Raw genomic sequence first — 13,523 nt, forward strand, 5'->3', positions numbered from 1 at the left:
TGGCATTGCTGTTCAGTCCAATGTTGCATGCTCTGTGACAAAGAAAGTCCTGCCAGATGTAACCAAGTCGAAGAAAAGAAGCATAACTCTGACAGAATTAATGCTACCGATATACAATGTTGGGCAGCGGGGAGAGCCACCCAGGATTGAGACTTCGAATGTTAACACTACCAAGGAGGTCCAGGATTCAAAAACCAAAAACCATATCTGGCTTCTGGCTAGAATGTCAGACCATGAGGATCAGACCACCAGCAGTTGGACTGGGTTCAACATAAAAATCCGCAGCGACATTGTAGTGGCCCAGGACACTGTAAGCTACCTGCCCACTATCAATGCTCCTGCAACAGCCATGTCCACTGTGAATGAAGTCTTGGAGCAAACACATGCCATCATGCAGACCCTGAAGCTTAACAGAATTGTGTGTGTGTTTGATCAAGCACTCTATGCCAAAGCTGCCGAGGTTATCTGGAAACAGGAGAAGTTCAAGAACATTATAATTAGAATGGGTGTCTTCCACACAATCTGTAATCTCCTCTCTATCATAGGGAACAGATTTCAGGATGCAGGCCTTAGAGATCTGTGTGTTGAATCCGGTGTAATCGCTGAAGGATCAGTGTCTGGAGTGATGGACGGCCGGAGGTACAACAGAGCAGTGAGACTACACAAGCTGGTCTATGAAGCACTTATGAGGCTTGCATGGAAAAACTTCCTTCCATGGCTAGAAGAAAACCATGCAAGGGACCTTCACCATCTGGATGAAACACTGAAGAACATCACAAACTTTCGCATCAGTGTGTCGCAGGGATCCTTCGAAAAGCTCTTGGATAATGAATCTTGCACACTTACCCTGAAGCTCTTTCAAGTTTATCTTGAGACCCTCAGAAATGAACAACTCTCAGCATTCTGGATGTCATACTTGGACATGGTCGAGACCATGCTGGCCCTGGTTCGAGCTTCAAGAGAAGGCAACTGGATGCTTCACCTAGGAGCAATCCGACAGATGATACCATGGTGTTTTGCCTATGACAAGGTCAACTATGCCCGATACCTAACCTATTACTATGCCACAATGTCTCGGCTGCCCATAGAACACCCAGAGGTCCATGAATACTTCATGCAAGGTGGCTTTTCGGTCCAGATCGGTAGCAAGAATCCTTTTGGACGAATTCCTGTGGACCAGACCATTGAAGAGACAATCAACAAAGACACCCAGACACCAGGGGGCACAAAAGGCTTCAGCCTCAAAGTTGGAGCTGTTTCCAGGTTCTACCTGACATCAGAGTACCGCAGTATGTACTTGAGGCAGCTGAGGGCCCTGGTAGGCCAACAATATACTGACTTCAGCCATTCAGACCTACAGGTGTCTAGGATTAGAAGAGATGAAGCCGATGTCCAATCTTTCGTTCAACTGCTGGAGACAGGTTGGGTGAACCCCTTCAACAAAGAGCATAATGGTGAACTTATCAGTTTGTCAACAGCGACTGTAGCACCACCAGATGTAGCCAAAGACCTTCAAGGGGCATACAGTATAGGAGAGGATGCATATCAAACATTCAAGGATGAGCGTTTGGGTACCGATAAGCCAACTACATTGTTTCATGACAAGATGACGAAGAACAAACTTAAAACGTTCTCTAACATCCAAATGAAGACACGCAGACAAGGTCTTGGCAAGGAGGTAATTTTGAAGGCTGACAGAAACCTATTTGGCCAGATGATACTTGTAGCTGAGAACAGAAAGCTACAAATGAGTGATGTCTTGACTCATCCCCTGGGTCCATTGCCATGGGCACTTGCCAATGGTGATGGGTCTATCCGCAAGACCAACAAGGCTGCCCTCGCAAGGGAGTTGGAGAGGAATGCTCGTCCTGCAGAAGTGATCCCCGAGCCCTCTGCAACCATCATTGATGGGATGAGCCTGGTTCAGAAACTGAAGGGAAACAATGCAACATTTGGCCAGCTAGCAGGCACAGCAATGAGTCGCGCTATCCATGAGGGTGCTAAGAGCAAGCGCATTGATATTGTCTTTGACGTCTACAAGGAGACATCCATCAAAGATACAGAAAGAGTCAACAGATATGAAGGCACAGGGATCCATTTCAAGAACATTCAACATGGGCACAACATCCAGCAGTGGAAAAAGCTTCTAAGTAGTTCCTCCAACAAGGCAAGTCTCATAAAGTTTCTGGTAGAAGAATGGAAGGCGAAACACCACAGGGAGAAGCTTGAGGAGAAGGAGCTGTATGTCACATGTGAGCAGCTCTGCTTTAAGATCACCAAAGAACAGTGGGAAGAGGCTGCTGACCTTAAGTCAAATCAAGAAGAAGCAGACACACGCCTCCTTCTCCATGCTCTTCATGCAGCAGAATCTGGTTACAAGTCGGTCATCATCACTTCGGAGGATACTGATGTCATGGTCCTGTGTCTGGGCATGTGCCACAAAATCCCATCCCACCTGTTCCAGAAATGCGGTACACAGAACCGGACAAGATTCCTGGATATCACCACTCTGAGCCGAACATTGGGAGGCAGCGTATGTGATTCATTGATTGGTATGCATGCATTTACAGGCTGTGACACCGTCAGTGCATTCGCTGGCCGTGGGAAGATGACGACACTCAAGCAGTTGAAGATGAACAAGACATACCAGGATGCCTTTCAGGAAGTTGGTCGTTCATGGGAAGTGTCTACCGAACTTTTTGAGAAGTTACAGGAAATCACCTGCCACATGTACCTGCCAACTACCCAAACAACTGAGGTAAACAGGCTCCGTTATCAGCTGTTCTGTGCCAGACGTGGAGTGGTAGAGTCAAGTCAACTCCCTCCTTGCCAGGACTGCCTTTTCATGCATGCACTGCGTGCAAACTACCAGGCTGCGATCTGGAGGAGAAGTCTGCAGAGCCAGCCATGGGTTGCAAACCCAACAGACTGCGGTTGGATGATAGATAACGACGGAAAGCTTGTTGTCAAGTGGATGCAAGGGGCACCAGCACCAGAAGCTATTATACAGCTACTGTCCTGCAAGTGTGTGCGGTCATGTGAACTTCCTCAGTGTACTTGCCTCAGCAATGGCCTGAAGTGCACAGACATGTGCAGATTACAGACATGCCAGAACAAGGGTACTGAAGACGAGCCAGTAGAACAACAGTCAGATTCAGAGTCCGATGTTGAAGATATTATGGAGTAACATATATATATATATATATATATATATATATATATATATATATATATATATGCACATGACATGTTCAGTGTGTATTTACATAACTTGGATTAAATTTTGTTACAAATACTACATCTAGTCACTCCGGGTGGTACCGATATCGTCATATTTGGTTCTTGGCTCATGCTAAAATTCCTGTGGAACACCTAAAGGGTTAACAGTTTTTAAAAATGAGTTTTGAACAGCTTGAGGGGTGTAGTTTGCAAAATGGGGTAATTTATGGGTGGTTTCTGTTATGTAAGCCCCTTAAAGTGACTTCAGAAGTGACTTGGTCCTTTGAAAAGTGGGTTTTGCTGTAAATGTGAAAAATTGCGCATAAAACTATAAGCCCTATTACGTCGTAAAACAATAAGGTTTCATTTTCAAAATGATGCCAATATGAAGTAAACATGTGGGGAGTGTAAATTAATAACTATTATGGGGGGTATCAGTATTTTTGTAAAAAGCAGAGAATTTCAAAGTTAAAAAATTGCCGATTTTTCCAAAATTTCCGAATATTTAGCATTTTTTTATATAGAAAGGTAAAATATATTGACTCCCATTTAGCACTGACGTGAAGTACAATATGTCACGAGAAAACAATCTCAGAATGGCTTGGATAGGTGAAAGCGTTCCAAAGTTATTAGCCCATGAAGTGGCACAGGTCAGATTGGCTTAGGCACTTGGGTACAAATAGGCCTAGGGCTGAAGGGGTTAATAAGCTACGTATATGTAAGGGCTATCATATCAAAAAATAAACTACAGACATGCATCTACCTAAAAATACCAAAGAAAATTAGTCACTCCGGGTGGTACCGATATCTGGCCCGGCTCATGGACTATAAACACTAGTGACCCAGTGCCACTGGCAGCCATGCATGCCCAAGCCATCACACTGCCTCCGCCGTGTTTTACAGATGATGTGGTATGCTTTGGATCATGAGCTGTACCACGCCTTCACCATACTTTTCTCTTTCCATCATTCTGGTAGAGGTTGATCTTGGTTTCATCTGTCCAAAGAATGTTCTTCCAGAACTGTGCTGGCTTTTTTAGGCTACGTTCACATTTGCGGTCAGCGCCGCAGCGTCGGGCGCCGCAGCGGCGCCGCATGCGTCATGCGTCCCTATATTTAACATGGGGGCGCATGGACATGCGTTGTGCTGCGTTTTGCGCCGCATGGCCGCAAGCGTTGGACGCAAGAAACGCATCAAGTTGCATTTTTTTTGCGTCCAACTTTCGGCCAAAAAGGACGCATGCGGCGCAAAACGCAGCGTTTTAGCGTGCGTTTTGCCGCGGTTTTGTTTGCGTTGTGCGCTGCGGCGCCGACGCTGCGGCGCACAACGCAAATGTGAACGTAGCCTTAGACATTTTTTAGCAAAGTCCAGTCTAGCCTTTTTATTCTTGATGCTTATGAGTGGCTTGCACCGTGCAGTGAACCCTCTGTATTTACTTTCATGCAGTCTTCTCTTTATGGTAGATTTGGATATTGATACGCCGACCTCCTGGAGATTGTTATTCACTTGGTTAGCTGTTGTGAAGGGGTTTCTCTTCACCATGGAGATTACTCTGCGATCATCCACCACTGTTGTCTTCCGTGGGCGCCCAGGTCTTTTTGCATTGATGAGTTCACCAGTGCTTTCTTTCTTTCTCAGGATGTACCAAACTGTAGATTTTGCCGCTCCTAATATTGTAGCAATTTCTCGGTTGGGTTTTTTCTGTTTTCGCAGCTTAAGGATGGCTTGTTTCACCTGCATGGAGAGCTCCTTTGACCGCACTTCACAGCAAAACCTTCCAAATGCAAGTACCACACCCCAAATCAACTCCAGGCCTTTTATCTGCTTAATTGAGAATGACATAACGAAGGGATTGCCCACACCTGTCCATGAAATAGCCTTGGAGTCATTGTCCAATTACTTTTGGTCCCTTTAGAAACAGGGTGGCACATGTTAAGGAGCTGAAACTCCTAAACCCTTCATCCAATTTTAATGTGGATACCCACAAATGAAAGCTGAAAGTCTGAACTTCAACTGCATCTGAACTGTTTTGTTTAAAATTCATTGTGGTAATGTCTATAACCAAAATTAAAAAAATGTCTCTGTCCAAATATATATGGACCTAACTGTATATATATATATATATATATATATATATATATATATATATATATATATATATATATATAGTGTATATATATGTTTTCACATATATTTGAATCCATGGATCCATTATATGTCCGCTTTGCAAGCTCTCGCCGTACAGATGCCATACGGAGGCTAACATGCGCACAATACGCAGCCACACCTTACCAACGAATGATCACTGTTCAGGGAACATTTCTGCATATTTGGTCTGTAAAAACGGACCATATTTTTATACGTTGTGACTCCAGCCGTAGACACAAACAGGCAATTATCGCATGTGTTACAGCTGTCTAACAGCCACGAATCATGCAGCTGTGGGGACTAGAACTCATTATTTGAGCACGCCCAAGATACTCGGATAAGACCCGAGCATACTCAGATAACATGTTATCCGTGCACGTTTGCTCATCACTACTAGTGAAGTATATCACAAAAATGATAACTTTGCAATACCTGGAGGATAATTAAATTGAAAAAAAAAGTTGTGTTTCTCTTTAAAACTCGATCACTATTGTGTGTATTGGTGAGCAATGCCATAATACGGGTTATGTACATAATATTTATCTCTTATCCACGGGATAGATATTAATTGTAGGATTGTTAGTGGTCCAGCTGCTTTGAACAGGGGACCACAAGTACTGTGTGAAGGAGCAGTAATGAGAATGTGTGGCCACCACTTGTATGGACAGTGAATGCATCAGTGGTCAACATGCTCACTGCCATTCTATTCACATAGGAGATTTTGGGTACTCTTGTTCTCAAGATTGGCGTGGATCGCAGCATCTGGAACCCCAGTGATGATAGATAGATAGATAGATAGATAGATAGATAGATAGATAGATAGATAGATAGATAGATAGATAGACACTCCACAACATCGAAATTACAACACCAAAAAAGAAAAGTAGTGGAATTATCGAAATCACAGGATCAATAGACATGTGAAAAAATGTCTTACAAGTCTTGGCTTCTGTCAATGAGGTTATTAATGGATGTCTGGGGAAGGTTCTGCAAAGCTAAATGCACTTGGGCAAATCATCTAAATCTGCTGTTGGCTGCTCCCTCTAAAATTACTGACCAAAGACATTTCAGATGTGCTCAATGGGAGACAGGTCTGGAATACTGTATGCCATGATAGTACATTTATATCACGTTGGCTGCTCACAATAGCAAAAGCAACAAGCAGCCAGGCATGGTCATGTTGAAGAATGGCTTGTGGGGCACTATGGAGAAATAATCGTTGTACTGGTTCCACAACCAAATCAATGTAACATGGCTACAGGACATTATGCCACCCCACACCATAATCTTGGTGATGTTCTCTCGTTAAGACCTCTTCATGTCGTTGTCCTCGTGATCTCAAACCAATTTCTTGCTATAATTGCAACCAAGACAAAAGTGAAACTCATTGCTCCAAAGTACATTCCTCAATTTCAGCATCCATTGCCTTCATTGTTACTCTATTGTATCATTGTTATTTTGGAAAAGTGCACATCAACCAAGGCGAAGAGTGATGGTAACATTTTCTCATTCAATATAGAGCAGTAAAGTCTTGTCTAAAGTCCACTTTAAGGGAGGATATTAGCGAAGGGAATGAGGATGTCGAGTCCATATGGGTCGAAATTCATGGAGGGAAAAATGGTAACAAAATTCTCATTGGGGTCTGTTACAAACCCCCAAATATAACAGAAATCATGGAAAGTCTACTTCTAAAGCAGATAGATGAAGCTGAAACCCATAATGAGGTCCTCGTTATGGGGGACTTTAACTATCCGGATATTAACTGGGAAACAGAAACCTGTGAAACCCATAAAGGCAACAGGTTTCTGCTAATAACCAAGAAAAATTATCTTTCACAATTGGTGCAGAATCCAACCAGAGGAGCAGGACTTTTAGACCTAATACTATCTAATAGACCTGACAGAATAACAAATCTGCAGGTGGTCGGGCATCTAGGAAATAGCGACCACAATATTGTACAGTTTCACCTGTCTTTCACTAGGGGGACTTGTCAGGGAGTCACAAAAACACTGAACTTTAGTAAGGCAAAGTTTGACCAGCTTAGAGATGCCCGTAATCTGGTAGACTGGGACAATATCCTCAGAAATAAGAATACAGATAATAAATGGAAAATGTTTAAGAACATCCTAAATAGGCACTGTAAGCAGTTTATACCTTGTGGGAATAAAAGGACTAGAAATAGGAAAAACCCAATGTGGCTAAACAAAGAAGTAAGACAGGCAATTAACAGTAAAAAGAAAGCATTTGCACTACTAAAGCAGGATGGCACCATTGAAGCTCTAAAAAACTATAGGGAGAAAAATACTTTATCTAAAAAACTAATTAAAGCTGCCAAAAAGGAAACAGAGAAGCACATTGCTATGGAGAGTAAAACTAATCCCAAACTGTTCTTCAACTATATCAATAGTAAAAGAATAAAAACTGAAAATGTAGGCCCCTTAAAAAATAGTGAGGAAAGAATGGTTGTAGATGACGAGGAAAAGGCTAACATATTAAACACCTTCTTCTCCACGGTATTCACGGTGGAAAATGAAATGCTATGTGAAATCCCAACAAACAATGAAAACCCTAATTAAGAGTCACCAACCTAACCCAAGAAGAGGTGCGAAACCGGCTAAATAAGATTAAAATAGATAAATCTCCGGGTCCGGATGGCATACACCCACGAGTACTAAGAGAACTAAGTAATGTAATAGATAAACCATTATTTCTTATTTTTAGGGACTCTATAGCGACGGGATCTGTTCCGCAGGACTGGCGCATAGCAAATGTGGTGCCAATATTCAAAAAGGGCTCTAAAAGTGAACCTGGAAATTAAAGGCCAGTAAGTCTAACCTCTACTGTTGGTAAAATATTTGAAGGGTTTCTGAAGGATGTTATTCTGGATTATCTCAATGAGAATAACTGTTTAACTCCATATCAGCATGGGTTTATGAGAAATCGCTCATGTCAAACCAATCTAATCAGTTTTTATGAAGAGGTAAGCTATAGGCTGGACCACGGTGAGTCATTGGACGTGGTATATCTCGATTTTTCCAAAGCGTTTGATACCGTGCCGCACAAGAGGTTGGTACACAAAATGAGAATGCTTGGTCTGGGGGAAAATGTGTGTAAATGGGTTAGTAACTGGCTTAGTGATAGAAAGCAGAGGGTGGTTATAAATGGTATAGTCTCTAACTGGGTCGCTGTGACCAGTGGGGTACCGCAGGGGTCGGTATTGGGACCTGTTCTCTTCAACATATTCATTAATGATCTGGTAGAAGGTTTGCACAGTAAAATATTGATATTTGCAGATGATACAAAACTATGTAAAGCAGTTAATACAAGAGAAGATAGTATTCTGCTACAGATGGATCTGGATAAGTTGGAAACTTGGGCTGAAAGGTGGCAGATGAGGTTTAACAATGATAAATGTAAGGTTATACACATGGGAAGAAGGAATCAATATCACCATTACACACTGAATGGGAAACCACTGGGTAAATCTGACAGGGAGAAGGACTTGGGGATCCTAGTTAATGATAAACTTACCTGGAGCAGCCAGTGCCAGGCAGCAGCTGCCAAGGCAAACAGGATCATGGGGTGCATTAAAAGAGGTCTGGATACACATGATGAGAGCATTATACTGCCTCTGTACAAATCCCTAGTTAGACCGCACATGGAGTACTGTGTCCAGTTTTGGGCACCAGTGCTCAGGAAGGATATAATGGAACTAGAGAGAGTACAAAGGAGGGCAACAAAATTAATAAAGGGGATGGGAGAACTACAATACCCAGATAGATTAGCGAAATTAGGATTATTTAGTCTAGAAAAAAGACGACTGAGGGGCGATCTAATAACCATGTATAAGTATATAAGGGGACAATAGAAATATCTTGCTGAGGATCTGTTTATACCAAGGAAGGTGACGGGCACAAGGGGGCATTCTTTGCGTCTGGAGGAGAGGTTTTTCCACCAACATAGAAGAGGATTCTTTACTGTTAGGGCAGTGAGAATCTGGAATTGCTTGCCTGAGGAGGTGGTGATGGCGAACTCAGTCGAGGGGTTCAAGAGAGGCCTGGATGTCTTCCTGGAGCAGAACAATATTGTATCATACAATTATTAGGTTCTGTAGAAGGACATAGATCTGGGGATTTATTATGATGGAATATAGGCTGAACTGGATGGACAAATGTATTTTTTTGGCCTTACTAACTATGTTACTATGTTAGTACATAAGTGAATTCAGGATAGCATCAATGAAATGTAGCTTCCCGACACCAGCAGCACTTATGCGGCCTCACATAAGGGCTTTGCCACCACCATGTTTCCCTGTGGGCACCATGCACTTAGAAAACTAAATTTAGAAAAATGCATGGTGCCTACAGTGAAACATGGTGGTGTCAGTGTTCATATGTGAGGCTGCATGAGCGCTGCTTGTGTCAAGGAGCTATATTTCATTGATGGTATCATAAGTTCACAGATGTACTGCTCGGTATTATCAAAGTAAAGATGCTGACATAACTCTGTGGCTTGTTAATACCATGTCTAAAAGACTTGGTGCTGTCCTTAAAAATCATGGTGGTCATACAGAATACTAGATGTAGTAGTTTTTGATGTGGGGTCTATTCATTTTTGTATCAATTAATTTGAGCAAAACTGAAGATTTTGAAATGAAAGTTATATTATTAATTTTACTTTCATGTTATGGGTTAAAAAAAATTATAAGAAACTCATTCTTGTAAAAATGTTGGAAATTGCTCTAGTGTGATATTGATAAAAAAAAACAATATTTTTTTTCAATGGGGGTGCACTCATTTATTCCGAGAACTAATATATAAGAAGTGGTGTTTATATAATATTTTGAGTACGAGACAATCCCCCTGCTTTACATATCACTACCTAGTTATAGTGTTTATGGGGTTAAAAAGAAACCTCCATATATTTTCTGCACAACTGCAACCTTAACTGACCGAAAGGGTCTGACAGGAGCTTGTCTCTTTTGTACTGTAACGTAGCAACAAAGACAGAAGGGATCTTTCAGCCTTTCTTCACATTTTCCCTAGAGACCTTGCAGAAGAACAACCCTCAGAGTAAATATCCTTAATGAAATCTTTCTTTCGGCCACCATTACTAAGAAGCAGCCCAGGCTATGTGCAATATAGAAGCATGTGATAAACCATACGACCAGGCCGGTCATCTGTATCCAGCGTAAGCCGTACAAAATCTATATCTTCCTGTAACCGGTCTGGATCCTATTACTTCAGCTTCAGCTGTGGGAAAGTAATTTCTCCAGTGAACTGAGGAACCCACTGACAATTCATCCCAGACTGGAGCAAATCATTAGGATTCTTCTCAAAGGCGCTGTGTCCTTCTGTGACCTGCTTGCATCCCGGAGAAAGGTGATCACTTTGCAGCCTTCACCAAGCACTTTCCATGTCGGGCCTGGATGATTGACAGCTCCCCTATAACAACGTCGATGCCGTCTGCAGGAACAGCCTAGCTGTCAAGAATCCGACAACTATCTGACATGATTATTCTGTTTAGAGATGAATATCACAGGAGGCCATTTTACTGGGAAAACATACCCTACAAGGACATTTAAAGGGCACTTACCGATAAATCACTAACACAAAGAGCTTCTGAGTTGTTCTCATCTGCCAAGTTTTTTGCAATTCCATTCAAGTATTTCTTGGTTTTATCCATTTCTGTAGAAGCAGGAGGATAGCTAATATGGCTGCCCCTACTGATAAAACAAGGCATGCCTTCAATAATAACTACAAAGTATCTATAGTAGTTATAATGTTCACGTAGAGAAGAAAAGGTGGCACTCACCGTTCCTTTAAAAAATCTCAAATTTTATTGAAATATCACCATAAAAATTGTTTGAAGGAGTAAATGCGATACGTTAATGGACAAACGACGAGCTTCAACAGGTCCTAGAATGAAGAGGCGAGAAATGTCCGTCGTCCGTCCATCAACGTGCAACATGATTCTGCTTATCAGTATGAATACGGTGATATCAAAAATGTCCTGTTTTGTTATTATTTTTGTTATTATTTTTGGGGTTGGGTCGCCTTGTATTTACGGTATATTTTTTGGTCAATGGAACTGTGTGACAGCTTATTTTTTGCAGGACGAGACATTTTTATTGATACCACTTTGGGATAGATGTGTAATGTCGGACGCTGTTCACACTAGGGCGTCCGACAGTCAGCGGTAATTCCTCATTCGTCCACTATATGCTCAGTGGCGCCGGTTAGATTTGATCCAGATTATCCGGGGTTAATCTGGCTGGTACTCGGGTTGAAGGCTGAGTCACGCCCACTGCCTTTAAACAGTTTTGCTGGGCTTTGGGCGTCGCCGATTATAATGTCACTGGGAGCCTAGGTAGGCAGGAGCTAATAACCCGGGCCCCTGCAATTTCCCTTAGACTAGGGAAACCCTGACTGACCCTCTCCTAGAGTTTACACTGATGGTGTGCATGTCTGGGCCTCCATCCTCGCCCTGCCTCCTGATTCAACCCTAGGCTGAAACCACCACCCACCACCCAGTGAAGAGACCACACACCAATACCCACAGTAAGCACAGACAAGGATAACGGAAAATATGCACCACGCCGCAGTCACACAGGAATACACTATAAGTGCGCAGGGCAAAACAAATACAAATATAGGAAGGAGAAAATAAGAAGAAAGGGAAATACACCACCGGATACGATATTTCCTCTCCTAGACCACCACTCCAGACCAAGATAACCAAGCACAAGACAGAAGCTATAATCGGCGACGCCCAAAGCCCAGCAAAACTATTTAAAGGCAGTGGGCGTGACTAAGCCTCCAACCCGAGTACCAGCCAGATTAACCCCGGATAATCTGGATCAAATCTAATCAACGCCACTGAGCATATAGTGGACGAATGAGGAATTACTGCTGACTGTCAGACGCCCTATTGTGAACAGCGTCCGACATGACAGTATGTGACATTAACGCATTTTTTGCAGAATTTCAGTGACCAAAAAAAATTAAATTTTGGCATTCTTGATTTTTTTTCATTTACGGTGTTTACTGATCCGGTTATTTATTTTTAGATTTTGACTAGTTGAAGAGCCCGGCATTGCCCGGGCATAGTAACTAACTGTGGTTAGTTATAACAAATTATAATGATTATCTACATCCCATAGTCCGGTGCCCATATACCCATCACACATCCTCCATCCCATAGTCCTCTGCCCTTATACCCATCACACATCCTCCATCCCATAGTCCAGTGCCCATATACCCATCATATATATCCTCCATCCCATAGTCCGGTGCCCATATACCCATCATACATATCCTCCATCCCATAGTCCCGTGCCCATATACCCATCATACACATCCTCCATCCCATATTCCAGTGCCCATATACCCATCATACACATCCTCCATCCCATAGTCCTGTGCCCATATACCATCATACATATCCTCCATCCCATAGTCCGGTGCCTATATACCCATCATACATATCTTCCATCCCATAGTCCCGTGCCCATATACCCATCATACACATCCTCCATCCCATAGTCCTGTGCCCTTATACCCATCACACATCCTCCATCCCATAGTTCTGTGCCCATATACCCATCACGCATCCTCCATCCCATAGTCCCGTGCCCATATACCCATCACACATCCTCCATCCCATAGTCCAGTGCCCATATACCCATCACACATCCTCCATCCCATAGTCCCATGCCCATATACCCATCACACATCCTCCATCCCATAGTCCCGTGCCCATATACCCATCAGACATCCTCCATCCCATAGTCCCATGCCCATAGTCCCATCACACATCCTCCATCCCATAGTCCCGAGCTGGGTGGCGCTGAGCAGGGACTTCCTGGAGATGTGCTGTTAGGTAACCTGGTTGTGCGGCTCTGTGTGCGACCGCTGATGATGCGATTTTCTACGCCGGTAACAATAGAGTGCAGCAGTAATAGAGGAGGGGGTGATTCATTTCTGTCATGTCTGGGGGGCAGATAATGGCTGGAGCTTATGTTCCCGGGATGCTAGATTTCTCCCACCCGGTCAGTGTCTGCTGAGGTGTTGTGGAGTGGGAAAACTGATGCTCATAGCAGCCAATCACAGCTCAGCTTCTTTTAAACAGCTCTGGTAAAATGAAAGATGCTTAGT

At 43.0% G+C, this 13,523-nt stretch overlaps 1 protein-coding gene across 3 annotated transcripts in view; it reads right to left on the reverse strand.

The window, feature by feature from the left end:
- RAB6B (RAB6B, member RAS oncogene family) overlaps positions 1 to 13,523 on the reverse strand; it is a 97,552-nt gene that overhangs the window by 54,325 nt on the left and 29,704 nt on the right. The window contains exon 1 of one of the 3 annotated variants that reach the window (XM_077291272.1): positions 13,352 to 13,389. The exons of 1 other annotated variant lie outside the window; for it this stretch is intronic. The gene's annotated coding sequence lies outside the window, so the exon portion shown is untranslated. Of the gene's footprint in view, positions 1 to 10,962; positions 11,048 to 13,351; positions 13,390 to 13,523 lie in introns of those variants that run through there. One more of the 3 variants, XM_077291270.1, reaches the window with a different exon arrangement.

Source organism: Ranitomeya variabilis, chromosome 2, assembly GCF_051348905.1.
Source record: "Ranitomeya variabilis isolate aRanVar5 chromosome 2, aRanVar5.hap1, whole genome shotgun sequence".
Lineage (NCBI taxonomy): Eukaryota > Metazoa > Chordata > Amphibia > Anura > Dendrobatidae > Ranitomeya > Ranitomeya variabilis.